The 19,383-nt window shown below is 35.4% G+C and overlaps 1 protein-coding gene across 14 annotated transcripts in view; it reads right to left on the bottom strand.

The window, feature by feature from the left end:
* LOC108732440 (zinc finger protein 37) overlaps positions 1 to 19,383 on the bottom strand; it is a 190,593-nt gene that overhangs the window by 151,301 nt on the left and 19,909 nt on the right. For 6 of the 14 annotated variants that reach the window (XM_025978374.1, XM_025978375.1, XM_025978376.1 and 3 more), the window contains exon 1: positions 886 to 1,384. The exons of 1 other annotated variant lie outside the window; for it this stretch is intronic. The gene's annotated coding sequence lies outside the window, so the exon portion shown is untranslated. Of the gene's footprint in view, positions 1 to 885; positions 1,385 to 19,383 lie in introns of those variants that run through there. 7 more of the 14 variants (XM_025978368.1, XM_025978373.1, XM_018463250.2 and 4 more) reach the window with 3 other exon arrangements.

Genomic DNA, 19,383 nt, shown 5'->3' with positions numbered 1-19,383 from the left:
ATTCATAAGGTAATTGTGTCAAGTTTTCAAACTTATAATAATAATAATAATAATAATCGTTACCGCATCAGAAAGTTTAATATACGAACGAAGTGACGATATATTTTTTTTTTTGACCGGGCAGCTTCTTCAATTTGACGCGCGTCCGATCGGAAAACGGTTATTTTTTTTTTTGAGAACTTCGAAAGATCAAGCGCCATGAAAAATTCCGTTTTGTAAAAAATCAAGATGGCCGTTCAAACATTCTATTTTTATCGGGCCACTTGAAACGTTCTTCTAATGTTTGCGGAGCCATTTTTATTTTTCGCATTTCTAGTGTACAAAAATCGCGAGTTCTAGTAAACGGTTTACGTAATAAATCGCTTTTTCTGCCGTATTTTTTTGACAGATAATTCACCAAAGAAAGAAATAAACAAATATTTAGCTTTCTTTTAAAGATAAGTAAGTGATTTGTATTGTGAAAGTAGCCAAGCTTCTTTAATCGGGTAGGTCAAGTCAGAAATTATGAACAAATATATACCTAATTAAAATTTCGATTAAATAATAAATATTTTTTTTTAAATTCAATAGGAAAACAAATGTATAAAGGTACCGTAAATGGTACCTACTCGATCTTTTTCCTTATAAATGATGCTAGGCAATGCCACTAAGATTTATATTTGCAATTTCACTTTTTTTGCGTCTCCTAAAGAGGCAAATTTTTATTATTGTTAAAAAGATTCGGAGGAATACTTCGACAAGTTTAGCGTATTAGTAAGTATTTTCGTTCAATGCCTCATTTGTTTTTCCAAATTTTGCGGAAAAGAGATTACGCGATAATGATTCTGGACAGGTGTGAACACACTTGAAACGCATCGAAGGATGCAAAAAGAAAATCGCACTAACCATAGCAGCAGTCCGTCATAATTTCGTCCTGTTCGTCACAACATCGGCACTGCGTCGTCGGCGTCGGCATGTTTGATGGTTTTCGCGCACATTTTCCACAGTCTCGAACCTTAACGACGCCGTTGCCGCCGCTGCCGCACTCGCACCACCGAAACAATACAGCAACAACAACAATAAACAAACAATAAAACGAATGAACTTCAACTGTGTTTAGGTACTAGATGTGTGATGTACCTACGATCAACCGACGACAACAACAACATGAATATATTGCTTTCCCTCGATCGGTGCAAAGTTACTTATTGTCGATAATATCGTTATAATATTCGGATCATAGACACCTCTGTCGGGATCCTCGCTTGCTTGATGCAGTCGGTTATTACCCGCAGCCGTTGTCGTAGTTACTCTCTTACCACTGGCACTGCGGCGTCAAAGAAATGCGGCAGGAATTAGCCAACATTTTATGACCATATCTATGATTTAGGTTTTAGAAAGAGTTAGTGTGCATCTTGGTAGTAGTAAGAAAGCTGCACTTAGCATCGCAGGCGGGTCCGGGTAGGTGGTGGGGGGGCCGCAGGATTGCATAAGGTGAGAGCGGCGGCCGCATCTACGGTCATGTGTCCGTTGCACTAAGCGAGAGAGACGCGAATATGTGGTGCACGTGTGCGCCGTAGCACTTATTTCGCCCGGTCTAAGCCGGCTTAGAAAATGCATAAGCAGGCTCCGATGCGATATTTTTCTGCATCGCGCACACACGCTCGTTCCTACGTTGTTAGATCGACCAACAACAACAACAACCACCACCGTAATATGCATGCATGTGTGTGTGTGTGTGTGTGTGTGTGTGGGCACGGAAGACCGGCCGTCTGCGGGACGATTAGTGAGGGTGGAGGCCGCGAGGAAATCGCGGATACCGGGCGGACGTGCGGAGCTGCTTGCATGCATGAGAGAAAACTCCGCGAAGACGCCGGAGTCTCTCCTACGTTCGATGCAAGTTCAAGGTTGCCACGCTCAATTTTTCCAGCTCGCTTTATCGGAAAATGTTATTGTTACTACGTTGGTTGACTGATTGGCTCATTCTTTTGGCGCCGACGATGGGCGGAAAAATGTTATCGAGAACCTATCTACTGCCTATAGGTAGATAGCGCACTTAGAAAACCATTTACAGAGTGCTCACAAAAAATCTATTTTATTATAGGTTCTAATAGATATACTTATATATAATTCTTGTATTTACTTATATATAACTATATATAGAACTGTATTATCAAAAAGAGCATTGGGTAAGATTAAAAGTTTTGAGAAAATTCACATCAGAATACGTTTTTTCGCACTGTCGAAAATTCAGCGAGAGATCTACCAAAATCAAGACTATCCCTGTCTTGACATTAANATCTAATATGATATAGTCTAGTGCAGAAAGACAAATATGTATACAAAAATTTGTGATATTGTATCAAACCGATGGAAACTACATGTGCATATGTACCTACTACTGATATAAATCAACCATCAGGGTGATTTTTTTACCACAAAATTCTCCGAATAATATTCTAAACTAATATGCAGTTAGATACTACCGATAGCAAAATAGATTAAATAACATTCGACCATGGCATTGCAATCGTTAACTATTTAGGCAATTCAATTAAAAAAATGTCAATAAGAAAATGAAAAATAAAGTGCATCTTACCCATTAGAAATATTATTCCACGCGAGAAACTAAAAGAATACTAAAAACTATTTTTTATATCCGAGTATTTATTGCAAAAATTGCATCTGAACTTGAACTGCATTATCAGTGGAGATAAGCCGCGGAAAAAATACCCCATTTCGCTAGATTACGGAGGAGGTCAATTTCCATTGCATGTTCGGCTGCGCAAAAAATATTTCCCGATAAAACTCCGTACCCGCCCCTAGAATAATAAGATAGATAAAAGCACTTATCAGATCATAAACTTAAAAAGTGTATTTGTTGCATAACTACATTTGTATATGTATATGTATCTACCTGATGATAATAGGCAGGTATGTACACGTACGTAATGCGAGTACCTAATACATAATATAATTTTATCAATCGAATTTTTGGCGGTAATAGTGGCGTCATGTTGTTGTAAAAGGGGATCGACAGTAAGTAACCAAAACAGTAGTTTAATGTCAAAGTCAAAGCTGAGAGATGCGGGGTCGCCCAGCTCACTTTATCGGAAAATGTTATTGTTACTACGTTGGTTGACTGATTGGCTCGTTCTTTTGGCGCCGACGATGGGCGAAATCTTATCGGGAACCTATCTACTGCCTATAGGTAGATAGCGCACTTAGAAAACCATTTACAGAGTGCTCACAAAAAATCTATTTTATTATAGGTTCTAATAGATATACTTATATATAATTCTTGTATTTACTTATATATAACTATATATAGAACTGAATTATCAAAAAGAGCATTGGGTAAGATTAAAAGTTTTGAGAAAATTCACATCAGAATACGTTTTTTCGCACTGTCGAAAATTCAGCGAGAGATCTACCAAAATCAAGACTATCCCTGTCTTGACATTAATCTTGGTCTTGCCCAAATACTTCTACTCTTGCTCTTGGTCTTTCTTATTTAATTTGATATCTACTTACGATTTTTTTAATAATTCTATGCACATTTTCGATTTACCGACACCGTAGATAATTGTCATAAATGCTGAAATTTTGTGTCATACATGCGAGTTTATCGCTACTTATAAAGAAAATACTATATTAGTTTTGAGGGATGTGAAAACTCGAGAACTCACCCTTCCTCCAACGCATAAATTGACCTTTTAGCGTTTTTTATAGGTACTTGCGAAAATGCGTGGCCAAGACCTTAAACTCCAAGACCAGTATCAATTTTCCTAATCACTAAAGAGATCCTATGTATTTCTAAGAAAAATTGGGAAAGCTGTACAAAGTACAATAGTAACAAAACGATAATTTAATAATAGAAAAATTACAGAATAGGATTTCATTGTTCTTAGATTATTCTTGTATAAATAGTTTTCTTGCAGCTTCCATAGAAATAATAGGTCATTTAACAGAAAACCATTTACAGAGTGCTCACAAAAAATCTATTATATTATATGTTCTAATAGATGTATTTACTTATATATAACTATATATAGAATTCAATTATCAAAAAGAACATTAGGTAAGATTAGAAGTATTGAGAAAATTCACATCAGGATATGTTTTGTACCGTCGAAAATTTGATTCAGCAAGAGGTCTAATAAAATAATTCGAAGTGGTCTGTATTCTGTCGAAACTGCAAGACGCGGATTGCGATTTCGATCTTTTTGGATCTCATCAGCGCGTCGCAGGCAGCTCCGACAGAACACAGACCAACCTTTACCTGCTGTCTTAACAGTGCGTTTNCCCTGTCTTGACATTAATCTTGGTCTTGCCCAAATACTTCTACTCTTGCTCTTGGTCTTTCTTATTTAATTTGATATCTACTTACGATTTTTTTAATAATTCTATGCACATTTTCGATTTACCGACACCGTAGATAATTGTCATAAATGCTGAAATTTTGTGTCATACATGCGAGTTTATCGCTACTTATAAAGAAAATACTATATTAGTTTTGAGGGATGTGAAAACTCGAGAACTCACCCTTCCTCCAACGCATAAATTGACCTTTTAGCGTTTTTTATAGGTACTTGCGAAAATGCGTGGCCAAGACCTTAAACTCCAAGACCAGTATCAATTTTCCTAATCACTAAAGAGATCCTATGTATTTCTAAGAAAAATTGGGAAAGCTGTACAAAGTACAATAGTAACAAAACGATAATTTAATAATAGAAAAATTACAGAATAGGATTTCATTGTTCTTAGATTATTCTTGTATAAATAGTTTTCTTGCAGCTTCCATAGAAATAATAGGTCATTTAACAGGTGTATTATATCTCCCTTTACGGTGGTGAAATTAGAACGAAGATACAGTTTTAGACATTTTTTTGTTCGGTTCCTCATCTTAATTTTTATGTTACTTAAGTGTGTTGGTGGTGGGGAGCCGGTAGTAGAGAACGGGGCCCGGGTATGGGATCGTAAACCAGTAGAATTTGGCAATCGGATTTTTCTAGCGCGGTGGGACCGACCGGTTGTGGGCGGTAACGTCATTCGAATTATTTTTATAGAGCTAATCGCATTCCCACTTTTTATGATTCGTTGTTTGTTCTCGCGACTCGAACTCTCGCTTGAGCTTAGAAAAAAAAAAAGATAATGGGCGCAGCGCCATTTTTTAACGGTTGGTTCCTTCCACATTCTTCACAAGAACGAACGAATGAATCGCAGATAGCCAGGCGCTTAACCTTAGAGAGAGAGAGAGCGAGAGAGGTTCTGTAGTGGGTAACTACGATTTACTACTGTATATACGGGAGCAGAGCAAAAGGAAATCGAACAAATTATCTAATACAGACAAAAGCAGGGTCAGTTTCAGAAGACGAAGCCTTTGATAGTTTATTGTAATAGAAAACCGCTTTAACCACACTGTAAGCAAGTCTCTGGCAGTAAGCGATCGATCAAAGGTCTTACAATGATCATCGTAGGGTCAATTTCAGAAGGCGAAGTCTGCGATAAATCATTGGAACAGAAAACTGTCTTTACTGCACGAAAAAACAAGCGACGGACAATAAGTGGTCGACCATGGTACTTACAATGGTCATTAGTAGGGTCAGTTTCAAAAGGCGAAGCGAAAACCGCTTTAACGACACTGTAAGCAAGGGACTAGCAATAAACGATCGATGAAAGTTCTTACAATGATCATCGTAGGGTCAATTTCAGAAGGCGAAGTCTGCGATAAATCATTGGAACAGAAAACTGTCTTTACTGCACGAAAAAACAAGCGACGGGCAATAAGTGATCGACCATAGTACTTACAATGGTCATTAGTAGGGTCAGTTTCAGAAGGCGAAGCCTTCGATAGTTCATTGTAATAGAAAACCGCTTTAACCACACAGTAAGCAAGTCTCTGGCAATAAGCGATCGATCAAAGTTCTTACAATGGTCATTATAGGGTCAATTTCAGAAGGCGAAGTCTTCGATAAATCATTGAAAGAGAAAACTGCCTTTACTGCACAACAAACAAGCGACGGACAATAAGTGATCGACCATAGTACTTATAATGGTCATTAGTAGGGTCAGTTTCAAAAGGCGAAGCCTTCAATAAATTATTGAATGATTAAACAGCTTTTACCACACTGTAAGCAAGGGACTGGTAAAAAGCTATCGATCAAACTCCTTACAATNTCTTGTATTTACTTATATATAACTATATATAGAACTGAATTATCAAAAAGAGCATTGGGTAAGATTAAAAGTTTTGAGAAAATTCACATCAGAATACGTTTTTTCGCACTGTCGAAAATTCAGCGAGAGATCTACCAAAATCAAGACTATCCCTGTCTTGACATTAATCTTGGTCTTGCCCAAATACTTCTACTCTTGCTCTTGGTCTTTCTTATTTAATTTGATATCTACTTACGATTTTTTTAATAATTCTATGCACATTTTCGATTTACCGACACCGTAGATAATTGTCATAAATGCTGAAATTTTGTGTCATACATGCGAGTTTATCGCTACTTATAAAGAAAATACTATATTAGTTTTGAGGGATGTGAAAACTCGAGAACTCACCCTTCCTCCAACGCATAAATTGACCTTTTAGCGTTTTTTATAGGTACTTGCGAAAATGCGTGGCCAAGACCTTAAACTCCAAGACCAGTATCAATTTTCCTAATCACTAAAGAGATCCTATGTATTTCTAAGAAAAATTGGGAAAGCTGTACAAAGTACAATAGTAACAAAACGATAATTTAATAATAGAAAAATTACAGAATAGGATTTCATTGTTCTTAGATTATTCTTGTATAAATAGTTTTCTTGCAGCTTCCATAGAAATAATAGGTCATTTAACAGGTGTATTATATCTCCCTTTACGGTGGTGAAATTAGAACGAAGATACAGTTTTAGACATTTTTTTGTTCGGTTCCTCATCTTAATTTTTATGTTACTTAAGTGTGTTGGTGGTGGGGAGCCGGTAGTAGAGAACGGGGCCCGGGTATGGGATCGTAAACCAGTAGAATTTGGCAATCGGATTTTTCTAGCGCGGTGGGACCGACCGGTTGTGGGCGGTAACGTCATTCGAATTATTTTTATAGAGCTAATCGCATTCCCACTTTTTATGATTCGTTGTTTGTTCTCGCGACTCGAACTCTCGCTTGAGCTTAGAAAAAAAAAAAGATAATGGGCGCAGCGCCATTTTTTAACGGTTGGTTCCTTCCACATTCTTCACAAGAACGAACGAATGAATCGCAGATAGCCAGGCGCTTAACCTTAGAGAGAGAGAGAGCGAGAGAGGTTCTGTAGTGGGTAACTACGATTTACTACTGTATATACGGGAGCAGAGCAAAAGGAAATCGAACAAATTATCTAATACAGACAAAAGCAGGGTCAGTTTCAGAAGACGAAGCCTTTGATAGTTTATTGTAATAGAAAACCGCTTTAACCACACTGTAAGCAAGTCTCTGGCAGTAAGCGATCGATCAAAGGTCTTACAATGATCATCGTAGGGTCAATTTCAGAAGGCGAAGTCTGCGATAAATCATTGGAACAGAAAACTGTCTTTACTGCACGAAAAAACAAGCGACGGGCAATAAGTGATCGACCATAGTACTTACAATGGTCATTAGTAGGGTCAGTTTCAGAAGGCGAAGCCTTCGATAGTTCATTGTAATAGAAAACCGCTTTAACCACACAGTAAGCAAGTCTCTGGCAATAAGCGATCGATCAAAGTTCTTACAATGGTCATTATAGGGTCAATTTCAGAAGGCGAAGTCTTCGATAAATCATTGAAAGAGAAAACTGCCTTTACTGCACAACAAACAAGCGACGGACAATAAGTGATCGACCATAGTACTTATAATGGTCATTAGTAGGGTCAGTTTCAAAAGGCGAAGCCTTCAATAAATTATTGAATGATTAAACAGCTTTTACCACACTGTAAGCAAGGGACTGGTAAAAAGCTATCGATCAAACTCCTTACAATGGACATTGTAGGGTCAGTTTAAGAAGGCGAAGCGTTCGATAAATTGTTGAATGAGGAAACAGCTTTTTACACACTGTAAACAAGTGACGATCAAAGTTTTTACAGTGGTCATTAGTTATACCAGTTTCAGAAGGCAGCTTATTGGAACTAAAAACACCTAGATATCTTACCACATTATTCAAGAGACAAATAATAAAAGATCAATAAAAATTCTTAAAATTGACACTAGTTTGCAGATGGAGGCAAATTCGGAAGGCGAAGTTTTTATTAATTCATATTATTAAATCCCTCCTTGTCTGAAAATTTTTTTTTTTTTTTTATATATCTATCTGTTTAGTCATACAATTTTAAACTATTCTTGTTTAATTATGTTCTTAAATTATTGTATACTGCCTTAATCGAGGCACACCATACTTTTTAAGGAAGGTAAGACTAACACTTTGATGCAAAGAAATGGATTGTGTCTTTCTTTTCCCCCATATAATAATGTGTAACGAATGAAAGTAAATTACTAATAGGTAAATAGTTTTGGCAGGCAGTTTCGTTTAGTAAATCGGTATTTAATACTGTGTCGATAAGTACTTATACCTAAGTATTAAGTACATATACACTACTAGGATATGTTTAAATACTTACCTATAAAACGTACAAACAAAATGCAGATAGATATGTACTTAGTTTGCGTATAAATGTTGAAAAATGTAGGTCAGTCATTAGAATACACGCTCGTGCAACTTGTTTCTATAATAAGAAAATGTAATTGTCAGCCCAAAGCGATCAATTATTGCTTCCAAAGGTAGGTCAAATGTACCTAGTATCTACATAAAATAGTAAAAAGAATCTGAGACTTTCGCATTTTTACGTCAGCGTGAAATCTGAAATTTTATCCATAAGTATAAACAACTTAATAAGATAAACTGTCTTGCTCACATTGACGATCGCTTCGCATTGGCCGACTGCATATGCAGCATGGGTAGGTATATCAAGAAAAGAAAGTATGCGGGTAAACAAATGGAATATTGAAACGGGCCTCTTGTGCGAGGAATTTAACAAAGGCTGCAAGAAAGTTGGCATTTATTGGTAATTAATAACATTTACCAGCGACTTGGTCCGTTTGAAACTATTTCTCAGGACGGAAGAAGTAGTAGGGATATACAGCAGAGGATAGCGCAGGGTCGAGTCGTCTCCAATAAAAAGAAATCACTTTTATCGTAGATAGAGAAAAATGAAGAGGTATTAGAAAGAATAGGAGAACAGAAAGACTCCTTGGAAATTAATAAGAAATAGGCGAGATAGGTTGGTAGGACACCTTCTCGTCCATGAATGTCTAGTCTATTAGAGACAGAAACAGGAGTTAGTAGGAGTAGAGGTAGACCTAGATTAGATTACTGTTCGCAAATAGTTAAGGATGTGGGTTGATCTAGTTTTAAGGAAACGCAGAGATTAACTCTGGATAGGAAGGAGTGGAGGTGCGTGTCCAACCAGTCTTAAAACTGACGACCTTATGATGATGATGCAATGGTTATAATCATGATTCCTAATGGTAGCCTCCTCGTCCCTGTAAAGGTCTCATCGAGATCGGTTCATCAGTCGTCAGGAAAATATGCTTCAGTTTCTTTTTATATCGATAGAGAAAAATCGCCTAATTTTGGGTACCCCTTTGTATTAAACCGTTTTTGTGTAATGAAAACTTTTTTTTATCGTCCTTTTATACACACGACATGGTTTCACCTTAATTAAATTTTATCCTCGTCTAGGGTTTCGTACCCTGAAATAAATTACGCCTAATATGTTCTCGTTTCGCTTCCTGATGTGCTATATAAGCTTAATCCAGTGATGAATTTACAAATGAAAGCATTCTTAGATTAAATTACGGTAGGAAAAGACAATACCAACGAAGTGTCCTTCCTTTTGTTTACAAGAATGGCGTAAAATAGAAGAAAAATACCATGAAAAACATAAAAAGAAGCAATAGTTAAAGAACAGCCTCTTTACAATTAAAAAATAAGGTTTTTTTATGATAGAGAACATGCTTTTTATAAAAAAGGTCTGCAAATCTAAGGCGATTTAGTCCATCACTGCCCTCGTGAGGTCTTAATCAGTCAATCCATTAACGAATATGTGTAGTAGCAGTACAATATATGAGAAATCAATTTTTTTTACGAAATCTGTATAAACGAAAATGAAATGTATACCGAAGTTGTTCTCACATATGTGTCTACAAAAATAAATTGCTAATGAGTCGCCTTCTTCGCTCTGTACCTTGTTACTTAAAATAACATTGCGTTACGTCGGTAAGAAATTAATTATTGCAGTATCAAAACTTTCTCTTGTGTTAGTGTAAGTGCAAAAAGAGCATTGGGAGGTTGTGAAAGCCGTTCGCAATGCCCACCACTGCTATTGCTGATAGCCGACAAGAAGTGCCATTGTTACCACTCGGGGAGAAGAAAACAAGACAACATTATTACTGTTATTATTATTATTATTATATAGGTGCCATTTCATAAGCGATTAATTTTCTAATTTTATACATGTCTTGTTCTTTTTCTGCATATGTCTCTTTCTGTCTCGCTTTGTAAATGATAAATAGTGTGAAGTAACAATTGCATAATGTATCGTCCGAAGAACTCAGCCTCGGTGATCAGTTTGAGACGTCTTAGAGACAAAAACGGCCCCTGTGGCGAGCAGAAAAAGTATATATTTACTTAATAGATTAAACAACTTATTTCGAAAAGTAAATAAAATCACTTAGGTGTATCTACCTTGATTCTAATTACAGAATCAATTCTGTTGAAAGAGCGATCGCAAAAATCTTTTAAACTAAGAGCTAAATCGCTAAATGATGAGGGCTCTTGCTGAAAAAAATATTTATGTTTGGTTTTTGAGATATGATGATGATATCAAAAAATTCATAGGATAATATATTCTCAATATTTTTCGACGTAGGAATTCAATTAAGCGGATCCTTGTACTAGGATTTACTGGAAGACAACAATATTATAATATTCCGAAATATTTTCTGACTAATTGAAATGAACATATTAGGTACATGACCTTATGTACCCCTGACTATAACTTCTTTGACTTTATAAGTACCTACATACGTTCTTAACAACATTCAACAATGAATTTTATAGTTATCGTATTTTCTGTTTCAATTCTACCTTTAAAAAGGAATTTTAAATATTTATTTTATTTAATAAAATAAAGTTCTCGAATGATAGCAGATATCAAATAGGTACTCTTAATAGCTATAATATTTGCGTAAAGAATGTTTCTGTTTTTTTATTGCATTTATCAGGGGCAATAATTTGCTTTAACATAATTCGATATTATGTTTTACGCCGAGGTGCGCTGATAGACATTTTTAGATAAAATTTAGATTAAGTTACCGTTTCCAGGTCCCCTTACACTTTTATTTATTGCAACGTAAACAATTGGTCGTATGTGTACAAAATACACAGAAACGATGCAGATATAAATGTCAATTACGAATTAATTGAATTCCGTTAGGAGTTGTAAATTTATGAAAAGTAATAAATACGGTGTATGTATGTATCAGAAAAGATAAGAAATCGGAGACTTCCGGCAGTTACGCTTTTCTTTACTATTCAAACGCATAAGAACCTACGTGTGGGATAACGATAAGACCAATTAACTAACGGCTAGAATTCTGGCTGTGAAACAGAAGTTTATAAGATGTATCTGAAAAGAATTAGTTATACATATTTTTCTTATAATAATTATCGAAAGTTTCAACGTCGATCCGGCTCGAAGGACCAAATGTTTTGATTTAAATACTAAATAAAATGCCTGCACTATCTTTCATTATAGAAAGTTTTCGTTTAATAGATTACAGAAATAACAGATTGAACAAGTATCTTGCTAATATACAAAATATCTATCGTCACTTCATCACAGAGGGTACTCAAAGGCTCAAGTAATTTCTCTGCTAGGGGGAGTCTTCTGTTATTTAATTATTTGGGAAAAAGGTCATAATGATATTCTACTGTAAATTTGTCTATTTGTCTATTTTAATTTATTAAGCAGTTTAAAAGATATTTCCGGATCCAAACTCTACATAAAAAAATCGTTTCTGCTTTGTAATTATAATGTATAGAAATATGATAACCGACAGTACAGCATTCTATAGTTAACTGTCTGTTAAATTGTTTAAATAAAAGGTAAATATATGTATCTATACATTCATGGCTAACTATCAAAATATCCCCGAAACTAAAAAGTAAGTCTGAAGTTGAACGGGTTCAACTAGTAACATAATTGTATATTCAACATAGCTTATTGTCACTTGTCCTTATTCTTCACCATATTAGCGGCATTTGTTGAACAAGAACGGAAAATAGAACAGGCAGCTGTGGTATCACGTAAGTGGATGTTTTAAATGTGATAATGCTGATATTGTGCTGAAAAAAAAAATGGCGCAAAGTATACACAGATAAGTAGAAGACCTTTGTAATATATACGCGATGTTTGATTTATGAATTTTTATCTACACTTACGTACGTATGATATGAATATGTATATAGTCGTGGTTGTATTTTTGCTGCCAACCTAAATAAATGATAGCAGTTTTACTCTCTGAGAAATGATTTAATGTTTTTATTTATTGTTAGTAATTGAAGTTATTGTTTGGATGAATATTGTTTAATGCAGCAATATGTGTCATGTTTTACAGGACATGTATTGGCTTTGGTCAGAGAGGAAACGCGATATTTAAATATAACTATTCTGTTTTGTCTGAAATTAAATTGTATCTCATCTTCTACAGTCGAAAACATTTGATGAGACGAATTGCAACGGACTAGTTTTACCGTAAATCGATGTTAAATAATTAAATAGTTATATACGTTGTGTTTAGTGGTCCGAAAGATATTTGTTTCCGAGGAAAACGTATTTGAAGTTACAGTCAAGGGCCAGTACGACTCTTATAGGATCACGTAGGGAAATAGGACACTGCAACGCCACATTCAATCACCTGCAACATCGATTTCGTATGAGCATTTCTTTTGTATTTTGTGTTCTTAATACCACGTCAATGTGTACTTTAAATAGTACCTACTGCAGCTTATTTGGAATGAACAAAGTTACGTTACCAATTCACGCCCAGGGCCGGCTTAGGTTTTCGCTCAATTTTTTTTGTTTTTGTCACTATAAAATTTCCTATTGGATCTAGTTAACATCCTCCAGTGCTTGTTACTTATTTCAGAAATACGTTGTATACAAACTGAGATTTTGAAATGAACATGTCTTTTTCGCACTATTTACTATATATAACTTTCATTATTGAAATTATATAATGAAAATATAACTTAATAATGCCGGCTTAGTGCTGAAGAGGCGTCTGTGACCGTTGGAGTGAAAAAAATGTCCGCCCCCTTCATCCGTCAACACTTCTTGACCCCTCTCTTTCTTTCTCTTCTTGACCTAACCGCATACTCACCATCGGCTAAAAATATGTAGATACGAGTATACACATAAATGTTGTCGATTATGAGCAATATGACTGATAGAATAACAAGTGCGGAACCTCATCCCTGAATCCACGATAAATAAGCATAAGTAAATATTAATCAAAGTCATGACAGAGTTTCAACCAAGCGACCAAAGGCGAAGATGACGAAGAAGTCAAGGGTCCATCTCCCGACTCTTCCGATGGTCAACTCCTAAGAATAACAACTGGTACCGGAACAAAATAAAATAAGGAACATCTTACGTCCACATCGACGAGATGGAGAGACACCGACATCATGGTGTATTGAACCGATTAAGAAATTTATGGTCAACAGTCATTCAAATTGTAATTTTTATAAAGTTTAGTGTAGAATTTACTCTGAATCGTAATACATAATTAAAATTTCAAGATGTACTGGATTTTTAATTTTATTAATCGATAACTAATAATTTTAATAATATCATCAATGTGATGAACATGTCCTTAACAATTATTTACTAAAGAGACCCATTGGGATACGCATGCATATAGAAATTGTGGCTGCTGGATTTTATTATGATTAAAACTTTACAACAGAGTTTTGAAATAATCGCAAATCGCTTTACGTAATCGGTCAAATTGACCATTGGCCGCAGTTAGTTTAGTTAAGCGAAAGAAGCACCGAACGAAGATAACGAAGAAGTAGAAGAATGGTAAAAGCGGCGGCATACGGTATTTGAACCCGAGACCTTTAACTCAGGAGTCAACTGAACGTTAAGAACTAAAACAGAACCGGCTCAAGTCGACTTATAATTTTTTTTTAATTTAAGTTACTTTGTTATACTTAAAAATTAAATCATCAACTATTCCTGTATAGATATTTCCAGAAACTTCCCGCAAGTTTATTTTGTTCGCTGTATGATTTTTGGCGGTCTAGTTACTGAGCTTGAAGCAGACATACACATCTTATCATTTTTATATTTTCTTACAAAGGGAGCGGAGGGGTGGTGATCTAAAATTATCATTTTCATAGGGTCGTCAGTCCTAAAACTGGATGGACACTCACCTTCACTCGTTCCTACCTGAAGCTAATCTTCACATATACTTAACTATTTGTGAATAATAATCTAATCTAGGTCTACCTCTACTCCTTTTAATTCCTGTTTCTGCCCTTAATATGTTTCTTACTAGTCGACCATGCTTCCTTTTTTATCTTTCTCTATCCATGGTATCCTCATCTTTCGCCTCTAACATTACATTTCGAATTTTTTTAACCTCCTTTTTTCTACCGCGCCCACCGTTTACATTTCGCACCCGTACAGAGTCGTAATCCACCTTTGCTAAACGTTTTTAGCGGTGAAAATAATTGTTAGAGTATTGTGGATTAGCGCGCCGCTTTGGAGATCGTCCTCGTGTTAGTTTTCGGTGATGCCGGTCCTGGCATATTTGATGTTATTGCTGTTTTATAAAACGGCCTGCACCCGTCCCTGCCGGTCATTGCCGCGGTTCGGACATTACAGGCGGCTCCGAAGCCAAGTACTGTTAGAGCATAAAAAGAGCGCTATATTAAAATAGTTAAAATACTTGTATACATGTACTTGTAAGTATGTACTTATGATAGACGTACGTACACGTATTATAAACGTGTTTACGTGTGTGTGTGTATGTGTGTGTTAGTGTTTTTCTTCGTTTTGCCCCACAACATCCGCGTGCGTTCTCTTTGACTCGATAATTTTACGTTGAACTCTGAAAATCGAGGCATGCCACACGGCCGCGCCGCACCGGGTGGTGGCTACACTCCCTGGGATATCGAGAAAATTGCTTCTTAAATTGTTACTTATGAGTTAAGGACTTCCTCGTAGATATAGGCACATTTTTCAGTTCGAGTTGGAAAAGTCGAATATGTTAAACTTAAGAAAAACAGGTGTAATAAATTACAGAAAATTGTATATATTATAATTATTTTAATTCGCGGCTACAGTGAATAAATTGATTACTAGGTTTAACTATATACCTATTATGGATTCAAATTACTGGTATTAAATCTAGTACGTACATTGATTAAATTTACTTATTAGCGTTTCGAGGAGACATAAGAAATAACAAGACGAAAAAATAGAGGAAATAGTTGTTTTGATCCTATAAATCAATAAGCTTACGTTTGTTCGTAATTAATAAAAAAGGAGTCGTGAATTTTTCTCAACTTCACTATAGCTGTTATGGAATAGTTTTCTTGTCAAAGTTAATTATACTTCAACAAATCCTGTCATCTTCTTCTTCTATTAAACAGCATTTACTGAGTTGGTATCAGGCATGGGTGGCATAAATTTGGTAGTTATTGTGGAATATAAAATATTGAACAAGATCCTTTTCTAATGAGAACATCGACTTGTCGAACTATATCTAATCTGAGAGAAAAGCTTTTATATTCATTTCGGGTAATTTCTTTTGAATATCCTCCAAGAAACTGATAAAAGAAATACCTACATCAGTTATATGTTGGAATCAGCTATAAAAAAAATGCTCGAAATATAATAGTAGCATCATGAATTGTGTGTTATAATTTAGTTTAGGACAGTTATCAGAGAATAACAGATGCAGTGGTTATAATTTAGTTTAAGGCAGTTTTCAGAGAATGAAAGATGCAGTACGTTTGACAGATCGACTAAAGGAAATTCGCTCCCTTAGCTACTTAAATTATTATTATAATTTGAAAATGCCCAATTTTTGAATCACTAAATTTGAGTGCTTATTCATTCCTTCCACTAGCAGCAGACAAATATTCATTGAAGCGTTAACGACGCCTACTTGAGCTTGCAGCTATGAAACTCATTCTTGTTGGTCATTTGACTATTTAAATTTTTACAATTTTGCAAATAATCTAGACGCGTAGATAATAATGAGTGTACCGTTATATTAGGTACACGGAAAACATTAAAAGTATGACCGCTTTTCAATGATTACAAAGTACTTATTGTGAAGAAGTGGTCATTATTGAGTATATGAGTTCTTTATCTCCTTCCAACAGACTCAATTGTTTGAGGTGCATATTGCCATTAGTCATTTTGATTAGTTCTCTTATACAACTGACGTTCGCACACACACACGCATATGTATAACAAATATCTATAGAATGTATCCATATTGACAATTACCTCGTACATATATCTACAGTTGCCAGTAAAATTCGTGGTACAGCATAGCTTAACGCAAAATAACATACAACAAAAGTCTAATTTACGATAATAACTGAAGAAAAGCGAAATCCTTTTAGTTTAGTGAAAATATCCTGCAATCTGATGTTGTCCTGGTTCGGGTCTAAATGTCGTCGTCAGTTGAAGTAGCTTCCTAATATTTCGCTAGCATCAGAAATAAATGGACCCTTGAAGAAGTTCGCCACTCGTGCTAGCAAAACGTTAGGAAGTAACTGTAACCGACGATGACTTTTAGACCAGAATCAGGGCAGCATCAGTTCAGCTACTGGCCGCGAAAGCCTTTACCAATCCTGCAATCTTCTTGACTTTGAATAGTTCGTCTTATAGATGTTTTATATGGGATTTAAATCAGAACATGAAAGTGACGTTTCAACTATTTTATTCTTTATATGCAGTTCGATACATACGTTTCCAGTAACAATTATCGAAAGTTTCAACGTTGGTCCGGCTCGAAGGACCAAATGTTTTTACTTAAATACTAAATAAGCTGCCTGCGTTATCTTGCATTATAGAAAGTTTTTGTTTAATATACTATAAGAAACAACAGATTTATTGTTATTACTAAGAATATTGTTGTTCTTATTACATGTTAGTAATTTTAGTGATGAAGGGACAGAAAACTTTCGCTAAACGTTAGTGCTTAGAACTGCTGTAGTATTTGCACATGGAAAGTGTGAACTTCCCAATGATTTAGTTTGATTGTTGTACATTTGAGAGGATGTATATAAAGCTTTACTGCACGCTTCAATATGTTTAGTAATTTGCTTATTTTTAAGCTATTAACACGCCATTATATTTTAAGTAACGAGACGTATTGCGAACAGGCGTTGAAAAATTTGAAAGGCAATGGAGAATAAAAGAAGGATTTGATGTGGTGAAAAAATATTTTGTAGGTTGAATGTTGTACAGATGAGATATCTTCTTCTGGGATTTTTCAATGTCCAGAAGCTCAATATACTAACGGTTAGAATTCTGGCTTTGAAACAGAAGTTCATAAGATGTATCTCTGAAAAGAGTTAGTTATATATACTTTTCTTGTAATTATTATCGAAAGTTTCGACATTGATCCGGCTCGAAGGACCAAATGTTTTGACTTAAATAATAAATAGATTTGACAAATTTCTCGCTCATACACAAAATATCTATCGTCACTTCATCACAGAGAGTGCTCAAAAGCTAATTTGTCTTCTAGGGGGAGTCTATGATTAAGAAGCGCTTCGTTATAGAGAATTTATAGATCGAACTGTAGGTAGTTTTAATAGAACTATTTGTATTTCTGGTGGTACCGAAGCAAGACTAGTGAAGGACAAGAGGCAGCTAGAAATTTATTATAAATTTCAGGTATGAATATGATTACTTTTATCAATATCGATTTCATCTTCACATTCACTTTCGTTAACGAAGGAATGATCTGACATTGAAAAGGTTAATATTGGTCACCTACTGGCATTGTACGAACCCATTGATGGAAAGTGGTAAATGTGCCACAACACTGGTACTTTACACCGATATGATAATTACCGTCCGTTTAGAAACATTCACGCCGGAATGCTAAACAAATGTAAAAGCCGCTGATTATTATTAGGATTTAAACGGATAAACGGTAAACATCGTGATACATATTTTCTTAATGATGTACCGCATAAAGAGAATACGGAATAAGTTTTCCCGCAGTAGGTAGTGCGGGCAGTGAAAAGCAGAGGAAAAATTATCGATTTGGAAACTTTTTAGGAAAATATAAAAATTTATTCAATTCCCTATTTATAGGGATTCAATAAAATAAGGAATAAAATTAAATTAAATTAAATTTAATTCCGTTCAAAATAAAATGAATGCAAATTTGAAATCAAAATTAATAAAATATTTTATAATCAATCGTCAGATCAGTACTGTATGAAAATAAATAAAAGTAAAACTAGAATACTGGTATGCAAGGGAAGAAAAAGTAGGGAAAGAGCGAATATAAAGATAGGAGACGAAAAATTAGAAGAAGTGGCTGATTTTAGATACCTAGGAAGTCAGATAAGTCAGGATGGAAGGAGTAGTAGGGATATAAAGCAGAGGATAGCGCAGGGTCGTGTCGCCTTTAATAAAAAGAAGTCACTTCTATGCTCGCGAACGGTTAATTTAGAAATTCGAAAAAGGTTGTTAAAGGTGTATGTTTGGAGCACGGCGTTGTACGGGTGCGAAACATGGACAGTGGGAGCGGCGGAAAAGAAAAGGTTAGAAGCGTTCGAAATGTGGTGTTATAGGCGGATGATGAGGATATCATGGGTAGAAAAGGTTAGAAATGAAGAGGTATTGGAAAGAATAGGAGAACAGAGGACTCTATTGAAGTCAATAAAAAATAGACGGGATAGGTTGGTAGGACATCTTCTCAGGCACGAAGGTCTAGTCAGAGACATATTAGAGGCAGAAACAGGAGTTAGGAGGGTTAGAGGCAGACCTAGATTAGATTACTGTTCGCAAATAGTTAAGGATGTGGGCTGTTCTAGTTTTAGGGAAATGCGATGTTTAGCTCAGGATAGGAAAGAGTGGAGGTACGTGTCCAACCAGTTTTAGGACTGACGACCTTATGATGATGATGAATCAATCGTCAATCCAAGTTTTTCTTGAAATGAAATGACGATGAAAAGTAAATATGTTAATTAATGAGTAAAAAAATAATCTGTTCTTTAAGTGTTATGACATAAAACGTATAATTGTTTCTTTATCTTCTAAACAATAAAACACTAGCTCATAAACCACATTACTGT

Source organism: Agrilus planipennis, unplaced genomic scaffold (assembly GCF_000699045.2).
Source record: "Agrilus planipennis isolate EAB-ADULT unplaced genomic scaffold, Apla_2.0 scaffold6, whole genome shotgun sequence".
Taxonomy (NCBI): domain Eukaryota; kingdom Metazoa; phylum Arthropoda; class Insecta; order Coleoptera; family Buprestidae; genus Agrilus; species Agrilus planipennis.
This window is presented reverse-complemented; position numbering and strand designations above follow the sequence as displayed.